This window comes from Papilio polytes, unplaced genomic scaffold (genome assembly GCF_000836215.1).
Source record: "Papilio polytes unplaced genomic scaffold, Ppol_1.0 DF824102.1, whole genome shotgun sequence".
NCBI classification, from domain to species: domain Eukaryota; kingdom Metazoa; phylum Arthropoda; class Insecta; order Lepidoptera; family Papilionidae; genus Papilio; species Papilio polytes.
Window position 1 is genome coordinate 6,609,104 of NW_013525102.1, and position 10,964 is coordinate 6,620,067.

Below are 10,964 nucleotides of genomic sequence, written 5' to 3' on the forward strand. Positions count from 1 at the left end.
AGTCTTTTATATTTTTGACTACCTCCGCTTCGGCGGAGTGTTTATTATTCCTGAGACAGAAAATTATGCTGGTGACTGGTGACAATGACAACGCCATTCAAAATTACAACAGCAAAAAGTTATTCCAATGTTTTTTTTTGGTTTTGAAGCGTTTGTCTTATTTATTCTATTTGTATGCAACGGTAAACTTAAATTTAAATTGTTTTGCTATTATTATACCAAAGGAATCGATTAAAAAAAAAAAAGGTTAAAGGCGTTAATTTTGTTGCAATTTGTAACATATTAAGACAAAGGCAAAGATCGAGTTATCATTGTGCCAAGTGTGTCATTTTGGCATCAACGTCATGATGTTCCGTCAGCGACTGACGCCGCGTCACGTCACGCCGCCTTTGCCGAATGACGCGTCTTGCGACACGTCACGTGACGCAAAATTACGGTGCGTCAAAGAACGTGTGACAATTTTGTTTTTTATTTTGAAAAGCGAATTAAAAAAATACATTGTCTTTCTTACGTCTTTGTATTAAATGGAATATTAAGATATTCTTTACTGATTAATTATGAATATGATAAATACAGGATCGTTTGAATGACGGAGAATGCAACAATGTTGCGTCATTTTAAGCTGGATTACGATTAGATAACAAGGATTGTTTGTTATTCTAGTTCTTATGAGATTTGGAGCACGTACCTATTGCATGAAAACATTTGACAGGCAAAATTCGGGTTTCGACTATGGAATCTCAGGATGTGAGGGGTTTCTTCCGGAAGGCACGGTATTTTTTGAAGATTTTCCAACCCATTCCCAACAAAGCTTGGATTAATGACCGGAAAAACTTGATCAAGACAGTTGGACAGTTGCGACGGCCTATCATAGATGATTAGAACTCACTGGCACCAGTGAGCGTTCACACTGTGCCAGTTGATTGCAAGTCCAGTTGTTGGACTGTACTTTCCAAGTGTGCAACTCGCTTTAGAATATAAATGTGACTATATTTAGGATATAAAATCTCTTCCCTTTCGTTATTTAGGCGTAAACATATTATATAAACACATCTGTACCTTATCAGTTGAAGAAATTTCTTTACGTGTAAAAGTGTTCAAAACTGGACGGTTTCCTATAGCTTAATCTATGTTAATATTATGAATAGGAAAAATTTGTGTTTTTGTACTGAAATAACTTAAAAACTACTGGTCCGATTTTAAAAATTCCTTCACCGTTGGATAGATTATTTATCTGTGAATAACATAGGCTTTTATTTAGCGGACGAAGTCTCGAGCAACAGCTAATTTAAAGAAATAATTATATGTACAGAAGCGAAGCTATCGTATGTCAAATCTTAGTCTTATTAATATAAATGCGAAACTTTAGATGGATGGATGGATGGATGTTTGTTAGAGTTTGTAGCCTAAACGGCTGAACGGATTTTGATGAAATTTCGCATATATGTATAGGATACTCTTGAAGAACACATAGGCTACTCACTTTTGTTTTTTTTATTCCACGCGGACGGAGTCGCGGACAAAAGCTAGTTTTACATAATTAAAAGGAGTACATTGTAAGTATCTGTATCTAATCTTATTGATGGTTTTAGTATTCGCAAATGCCCGCTATCAACTCAAATATTGAAGTCTGTTGAACATTCTGATAAACATTATCAAATTATAAAAATAGTTTTGACTAGCTGTTCCCGTGCGGCTTCATCCGCATAAAATTATATTTTTTTTACATGTGTCAAATTATCAAAAGCAAATGTCAAAATGACATGACATGACAAACCTTGGAAATCTTGTTTCCTCGATTTTGGCAGCAACTTATGGTCTCTTTCCCACAATAAGGTTTTCATCCAACATATTTACCCCCTAAGTTTAATGGCGTGAAAATATATAGCCTAAAGCGTGACGCAAGTGCAGGGCTTTTTATTAAAAAAAGAATTATTCAAAAATATGCTGTAATTGCTGACATCTTAGGCAACAAAGAAGTGTGTGTTTACGCTTTATTATAATAGTATAGATATAGATAGTATGTAGTCTAACACACTGAACTTACCTGAGGGCCTTAGGTACAGATAAGGCGACAGCAATTATAAAATACCAACTACACATATTAACGGAATTTACGTTAAAAAAATGCAAAAAAAAAATTCTGATTTTTTCTAACCTATATCTGAGTTTTCGAGATATTTTAACATTTACCTTTAGAATATTCAAGCTATTTTAACAATTGTTTATTTATTTATCTATACTAATATTATAAAGAGGAAAGATTCAGATTTTTATGTATTCGATTCTCGTAAAAACTGCCGATCCGATTTCAAAATTTCTTTCAGTATTAGAAAGGTAATTTATTTGTGAGTAATATAGGCTATATTTTATTTATTTCACGAGGGCAAAGTTGCGAGCAACAGCTAGGAATTTAATGACAAAACGCGTTTGCGTGCGAGGGGCGCGTCACGTACACCCTTCTGTAATTAGGAACCATATTGGCTCATTAACTTAACGACTGACTTGATAACTTCTGTTCATATGTTACGAAGAAAAACGTTCTTTTACATTTTTCCATTTATCTTTACTTGATCAAGGTTTTTTTGTTGTTACCGAGAAGTGATTTTTAACCGATTTCAAAAATTTCCTTTTTCTCGTATCGATTGGAATTTTTTGTTGAGTGAATAGTATTACAAAGTATTTTTCTGTGTTCATTTTTCACGCTAATTCTTACATCGAACGCGTGCTGTATATTTGTACACTTATGTACTTTATACTCTGTACTTGTACACGTTGTAAAAAATATATGTAATTCAACACTCAACCGTGTAATGTTATGAAAAGTTAATCGTAAGTTGACGTATGGGATACTCGTCGATAAGATCCGCGTGCTATCGACGTTAATAACAACGGCTCATGTTATCACGCTTATCACGGTTATCACGCTTATCACAGTTATCACGTTGCGATCGACGCATTGCGCGGGATGTGCATGCGGTCTGCGCGTGATGGAATGTTTTTGACACATTATGACCCTGGTTTCGTATCGTCTTTAAAGATGATTGTTATTATGTTTATTAAAAGAAAAATATAGACTGAATAGATTATTAGGAATTTTCCTAGGATAATTTTAAAACAATTCACCACTGCAATCTAAAAATCTTACTAATATTATAAATGTGAAAGTTTAGATAGATGTTTGTTAGAGTTTGTAGCCTTGTTTGTGATTCTTATTATTATATTTTTGGTTGAAATTGTAGAAGGGGGACGAATAAGTACAAAATACGCTTTTTGTTAACGGCGGAAGGCCGCAGTTTTCGCTTGTTTTCTTGATGTCGGTCGTTGAGTGAGTGTCTCGAGTCGGAAGCTGGTGTTGCCACAGGCGTCCGACAATTTTATCTTGTCTATTGTTGGTAGTTTTTTACTTTATACATTATTATTTATTAAATTAGTTATTGATCATTATATTTTACATTTTAAACAAGCCTAAACCGATGGACGTTCGATGAAATTTAGCATAGATGTAGAGGAAAATTTGGAAGAACACATAGGCTATTTGTTTTATTCACTGTTGTTTTTTTTTAATTCCACGCGGACGGAGTCATGGGCGAAAGTTAGTTAGCCTATAAAGACACATCTAAAGCTCAATTTTGGAAATCATGCTTTACAGATAAAACGGGTTGATTTATTGCTATTCCATTTTTTTTATATTTCATAGCAAATGTGATATCTTCATAAATTGTCATAATACAATTCTTTTTGTTATATTTAAGTATATCTTTATTCATTTATCTTTATCCTCAATTGATAAAATGCAAAGGCACACCCAAACAGTAAAATATTTTTGATATTTTTTTTATAGTTATTTCGATAGCTCTGACGTTAAAGATCGTATCACAATTTTACACTTCAGCTCATTGGGAATTTTTAAATTAAATTAATTAATTCCGTGATCACTACTGTCTATGGTATAAAAAAACAAACTGTCATGATGACATTACGCAAGTGAAAAGAACTGGTTGTACCGTTGCTGTAATAGTTAAGTAAAATAAAGGAATTATTAGCAAAACAAAAACAATCTTTTGGCTTGAAGCTTCACTATGTATATTTGTCTTACTAATATTATAAATGCGAAAGTTCGGATCGATGGATGGATGGATGTTTGTTAGAGTTTGTAGCCTAAACTACTAAACGGATCTCGATGAAATTTAACATACATGTAGAGGATACTCTAGAAGAACACATATGCTACTTGCTTTTGTTCTTTTTAATTACACGCGGACGGAGTCGAGGGCGAAAGGTAGTATTAAAATAAGAAATAATCAGAATTCTAAACAAATTGTACCGGGTGAAAAAGGTGATGTAGGGAGTAACAAAGTTATTTTTTTGTTTTCTAATACCACGTTGAAATAACTTTAAAAACCTGGTTAAATTTAAAAATTGGTTACTATAAGATATGCGCTCACCTAAGAGGATTTATCTGTTATTTTTTTTCAATAAACTATGTGTTGATAAAAGGTGTTACGTGATACGTGACAGATGGGTGCGGTCCCACCGATAGAGACCTTCTGTGTTATCATTGGCATACTCTAATCAAACCAACACACCACATATGAAGGTTAATAACGCAATATGATAGACTAGCTTTCGCCCGCGACTCCATCCGCGTGGAATAGAAACAAAAACAAATGAAGTAGCCTAAATGTTCTTCCAGTTTTTTTTTTGTGACTGAATGGCCACTGTTTGCCTTGAAGAGGCGTTTACAGATTCATCGGGCTTGAGGTGCCTAGTCTAAACCTCGTCTATGAGTAACTAATCTCGAAGGCTTCCTTAGGAGTCTCGGCACGAGCCGTTACTTCGTTATTATTACTGAATTGGGAGGTCACCGAAGTCTTAGAGTGATCTCCCAGACTATGCTCTAAATCTATGTCAAATTTCATCGAGATCCGTTCTGCCGTTTAGGCTACAAACTCTAACATCCATCCATCCATCTAAACTTTCGAATTTTTTAATATCAGTTAAATTAGTATGGTATAGATAGAACTATAGATGAATTCAAAAGATAAATTCAGAAATTTTCTTCGTATTTTCATAATTAACTTTATCTTCTATCATATATTTTATTTATTATGTTTTCGGGACATAATAATGGCCACATAACGATCCTGGAGGTCCTTGCCCTGCGATGTTTCACGCAAACCATTCAAAGGCCTTTACTAGATTAATTCTTCTGTTTGCTTCACTTTCGATTGAGGTTAATAGCATTGCCAGAATTTATTACTATAACGAAAGCTTTTTTTGTTTTTTTTTTTGTATTTTCCTATTGTTTATTATGGTGGTTGTCTGCCTACCCTAAATTATTGATTACTTTAGTAGAATAGCGTACGTGTATATGAATACCATTGCTTTCTAAATGTAAATAATTAAAATCGGTTTAATTAGTATAACAATTTTTTTTTAATAAAAGGGGGCAAACAACCGGCAAGAACACCGAGGTGGTCAACGACGCCCATAGACATCCGTAACACCAGAGGAACTACAGATGCGTTGGCGGCCTTTGAGAATATGATAGGCTCGCTTCTTGAAGGACCCTAAGTCGTATTGTTTTGGAAATAACGCCGAGGACAGACCGTTCCACAAAGCGGCTGTGCGAGGTAGAAAGTACCGCGAAAACCGCAAGGTTGTGGATTGCCAGCCATCGAGATGGTGAGGATAGTATCTGGCGGTTTGTCGTGTCGTCCGATGACGAAACTCTCCAACTATTCTCTCCTGTTCTAAAAGTCAATGTATACTTTTTATGCATCACAGTCTTGTAGATTTAATAATATTTGTTCAATTGTTATGCCTAAAAGTGTTACAAACTTAAATACTGTGTTTATAATAGTGAGGATGTGAGGTGATATGAGGTTTGAGGTCGTGAGGTCGTGACCTCACGTTTTCCGTTGTGTGCGAAACAGTTACCGAAATAGGAAGCTATTTAAATTATTTATTGATAATTTATTAAAATAATCGAGTTATGACAATCGGAAATGGAATAGATTAAATAAATTTATTTAATGCAAATTAAGTTTTTAAAATAAACTTTGGACTGTTGTCATTTGTTTAAATTGCTGTGATATAAATCGGTCAGTGGAAAAGGGTTTAAGGTTTAAAGCTAAAACCCTTTTTCCACTAAGCTAAGTGTGAGCCAAATCTTTTACTATTACTAAGCGAAATAACTACACATTAAAAAGTCACGTGCGATTAATGATTTATGATATCACCAGTTACAGTTTATTTTTAATACAGGGTCGTACTTAGATCATTAAATTACTAAAAATTTTATAATATTCATAGAATTCAAGTTAATATGACTTTCTGAGTGTATTTTAAACATTAATAAAAATGACAATTTTACTTGAATTAATTACGTTTATTTACAGATTTATCGTTTAAAGTTTAAATATGTTTTTAGGGGAAGTTACAAGCATAATAAGGAACAATATTAACAATAAAGTATTTTTATAAATTAGAACACGCCACTTTTAATCCGTTCGGTTTCGTCACCGATTTATTTCGCACCTTTAGGAAGGAGGTACTCAATTCGTCTGTATGGTTTTTTTTAATAAGTTGAAACAATTTAGTACATCCCTGTGGACACTAGCGTAGTATCAATAATGACCACTTGTGGCGTAATCATCGCCGGGGCGGGTCGCGACATCAGATAACAGGCCGGTGTGAACCAGTTTACACGCCCCAAGATACTTCAAAACATTACCATTCGTACTGCGTTTGCTTATGCAGCAAAACAAACCTTTTTAGGTTGTAGAATATTGTTAGCAGCTTTCATTAACTATAAGAAGTATTTTTAAGGAGTAGAAGTATTATTAGGCGTGAAGTGGGTGCAATTCCGCGTGTCGTCCGATTAGTGTGGTCTAGGAGGCCTAATTAAAGTACCTTTCTCTTTCCACCCTGTTCTTAACAGGAAAGGATGGGAAGGAAAAGTGGATTTGACGGTGGTGGAGACGCATAGGAAGGTGAAATGTCCTCTTTTTGTGCGTCTCCTCCTGTCGATTAAGGGTAAGCAACGAATTTGCAATTTCGAATGTCTATGGGCAGCAGTCGATTTTGGTAGACACATGTGGCCGCTTGCTCGTTTGTCACCTTATATTATAATAAAAAAACCTACTTTAGGATGAAATGTTAAACTAAAGGTAATCTATACTAATATATTAAAGCGTAAACACACATTTCTTCGTTGCCTAAGATGTCAGCAATCACAGCATATTTTCAAATAACTCTATTTTAAATAAAAAGCCCTACACTTGCGTCACGCTTTAGGCTATATATATTCACGCCGTTAAACTTAATGGTAAATATTTTGGATAAAAACCCTAATGTGGAAAAGAGACCATAAGTTGTTGCCAACATCAAGGAAGCAAGGTTGCCATGGTTTGACATCATGTCATATCATTTTGACATTTGCAATTGATAATTTGACAAATGTGAACAATAAAATGATTTTTTATAATTTCATGCGGATGAAGTCGCATGGAAACAGCTAGTGATTAGATAAAACGGTTATTTCTTTACAATTTTGTAATATAGTCATGTTGGTATAGTCCTCTTGTCTTTTTGTTTGTTTTCAATTAGAATATTATCTGTGGTTTAAATTGTGTTATTGTGATTTAACGATTTTCATTCGATTGAACAATATTAAATCAATTATACTTGCGTCAAACCCGTGTAAAAGTTTAATAAAAATTAAAGATGTAAAAATAATACCTGTTTGGAATATACGTAATTCTATAACCCTCAATAAAGATAACAGTCGTTAAGATATGAGGATAATTAAGGTCAAGAGTTTAAAAGTGTTTTATACATTTGTATGTCAACAATAAAAAATGTAAAAAACACATACAGACGAATTGAGTACCTTCTTTTGGGAAGTCGGTCAATGAAACGCAATTAACTTACACACGCCGCTATTTACTAATTACGTGTTAATGGTAAAATGATGTTCATCAAATTAATTTGTAAATTATCAATTAATAGTAAATTAAAATATAATTACAGTTATCGTGATTCTTAATGTTAGTGACGTTTATAATAAAATAAACAAACGAAATATTAACTTATGTTACAAATGTTACTGTGATATTTTGGACAAAAAAATGGCTGTCTTTCCTTCTTTAAACAATGTCTATATTTTAAATGGTAAAAAAAACTAAAACTGTCTTCATTTAAATAAAGAATATTATAAAAAAGTATTGTGGCCCATGAGGGGATCGAACCCGCGACCTTCGCGTTATTAGCACGACGCTCTAACCAACTGAGCTAATGGGCCGTTGTGAAGCATGTTGAAATTACTAAAAACATTTTGGGAAAAAAATGAGTGCCAAAAATTTTTTAATTGACCTTGAGAAGGTAAATCCGAATTCGGATTATTAGAATGAAGAATCTGCATCAAATGCAACTGTAAAAGCTTTCTGGCATCGACCTTTATGGGCAAAACGGAGCACTTTTTTTATTGTATTAAGTTTATTTATTTTAATAATATCAGACGATACTCGTGTCCGTCGCGAGGTTATCATATTATTTATTTTGGCATTTATTTTTGCTACAGTTAAAAATTAATTGGTTGCGTATTTAAAAGGTCAGGCCATACTGTTCCTGTGTACGTTACCAGTTATCTGAATATTTTATTTACTTTACATAAATATTGACATAATAAAGGTGATATTGTGAATTTTATTCATAAAGAAAGTTCTGGAATTTTCTAGAACAACGGTTAAAGCGACGCTTTTAGATAGGTCATGTTGACCGGAGACCGGAGGCTTAATTTTAGTCCCTTTCCCTCCTTCCATTTCTTAAGAGGAACCGATGGGAAAGAAAAGTTGATCTGAATGTGGAGGAGACACATAGGAAGGGGAAATATCCGCTTTATGTGCATCTCCTTTGTCGAGAAAGGGTAGGAAACGCATCCGTAATTGCGGATGTCTATGGGCTGCTGTTGCTTCACAGTTCAACTTCAGTTTCAGGTGATCGCTTGCTCGTTTGCCACCTTAATAATATAAAAAGAAGACCCTAGATGAGCGTTAAACCATTCTTTACAACTAAACGATATTCTAGAGGGTTCTAGAAATTAGTCTGGTCTTAACGAACGACAGATTGCAGTGTGTCGGAACATATACTCAAGAATTATCACTTACGCAAGCACATTGCAACTAAGTAATCAAGTTCTCGTGCACTCCACCTACTGCATAATCAAATAAATCTTATTTTGAGTACTTGTCGAGTTTATTTACTCAATTCGTGCGGATTTTACATAGCATGTGGTTGCGTAAGATCTTACGACCTATGGGTCGAAGATTAACTGAAGATAGTTGATGTTATAAATCTAACTGCTAGGCAATTCTAATCTTATATTAGCTGACTTCAAAAATGTTTTTGAAGTCGACTTCTAGAATACCTAATTAAATAGGCAAATATTTTGCAATGTTTATCTCATACAGATCTCACAGAATTATCTCATGAAATTTCCTTATAACCAACGTTAGATCTCTAACTGAACTTTATATATGATAACTGCTCTTTTCAAAATCAAAATATCTGTATTCCAACTTACAAGTATAGCACGGAATTTTCCGATGGCATAACCAAAAAATCTTCAATTAAATTGAGCACAATTAATTTAAAAACAAACAGTGTCGTGACCCCACTGTCGCAGACAACTTATCTCTTATTGACATTCGCCAATCTGCCGTGCCAGGAGGCATTTGCGTAAGCACAAACACCTAATCATCCGACCAGCTTAACAAGACCTATAATCTTACTTACATCTCATTTAAAATTACTATCAGCGATAGGTCTTCCAATTTTGGTGACGTTATCAGCAGACGAGTCAACATTGGGGCTCTGCAGTGCTCCAGCCGTCAGTCGGCGACGGAACGTCGTCGGCTCAAGACCTACTTAGGGGGCATTACATATTTTAATTAATAAAAATTTGTCTTATAATAATTTAATGCTGAACCCTGAATTTGAGCGGTTTTAAATTGAAAAAAATTAAAACTTTTTTATTTTTCATAATCTGAAAGATTTTAAGTCTAATAAGAATAACGTACTAGGACCCATCATACAGAAAAGCAATTCGATTACCAAAATATTTTCTCGAAGGGCAATAATTCCCCATTGCATATTTAAAAAAATTCACGGAATAATTAAAACGGAACACGATATCAAACCTGATTGATATTGATAAAAATTATCTTCTTTTAATTTATAGATTGACAATTATTAACGTCGTAATACGTCGAATAAAACGTTTTCAATGACGCTTGACGCTTGTCACAAAATGGAGGATAGAATAGACAGTTTTTTTTTAAAAGACGAATGTGTTGCTGTATTCAGCCACAAGAATATAATGAAAACCAATGTTGTTGATAAATAGCATCATTATTTATTTTATTTTTAGCATCATCGTAAACAAACGAATCAGTTTAATAACATATTTATTCTAATTAATGTGAATTTGTTTACAATTAAAAGAGATACAAATAATACGTCGTAATAATAGTAGGTACACAATATATTTGGTAATGGATTAAACGTTTTTGATCGTCGTGTTACTTCTTATTTATTTTTGCATAAATGAATAATTTTAATAAATATATTTACTTGTAGTTGTTAGTTAGGTTTAGTAGATGTAATGACAGATATTTGAATTTAACGATAAAAGCATTCGTCGTTATAATGCAGTTTCATGGTTCTAGTACTTATTTCAGATTTTATGATATACGAGCGTCTGCGTGGTATCGTATCCCTCGGAAAGCGGACATTTCTCGGGGATGAAGCTTATCCCATGTGTACTCTAGACTTTGTTTTATATCTGTGCCAAATTTCAATAAAATATGTTGAACCGTTGCAGAATGATCGAGTAAACATTAAAAAACTAAATTAATGAATCCCACGGGAACTGTAACTATTCCAGTGGTAAAAAGTAG

At 33.7% G+C, this 10,964-nt stretch overlaps 1 non-coding gene across 1 annotated transcript; it reads right to left on the reverse strand.

The window, feature by feature from the left end:
• Positions 1-8,234: 8,234 nt before the first annotated feature.
• Positions 8,235-8,308, reverse strand: Trnai-aau. The gene has a single exon. It is a non-coding gene; the product is annotated as a tRNA-Ile (tRNA).
• Positions 8,309-10,964: the final 2,656 nt, after the last annotated feature.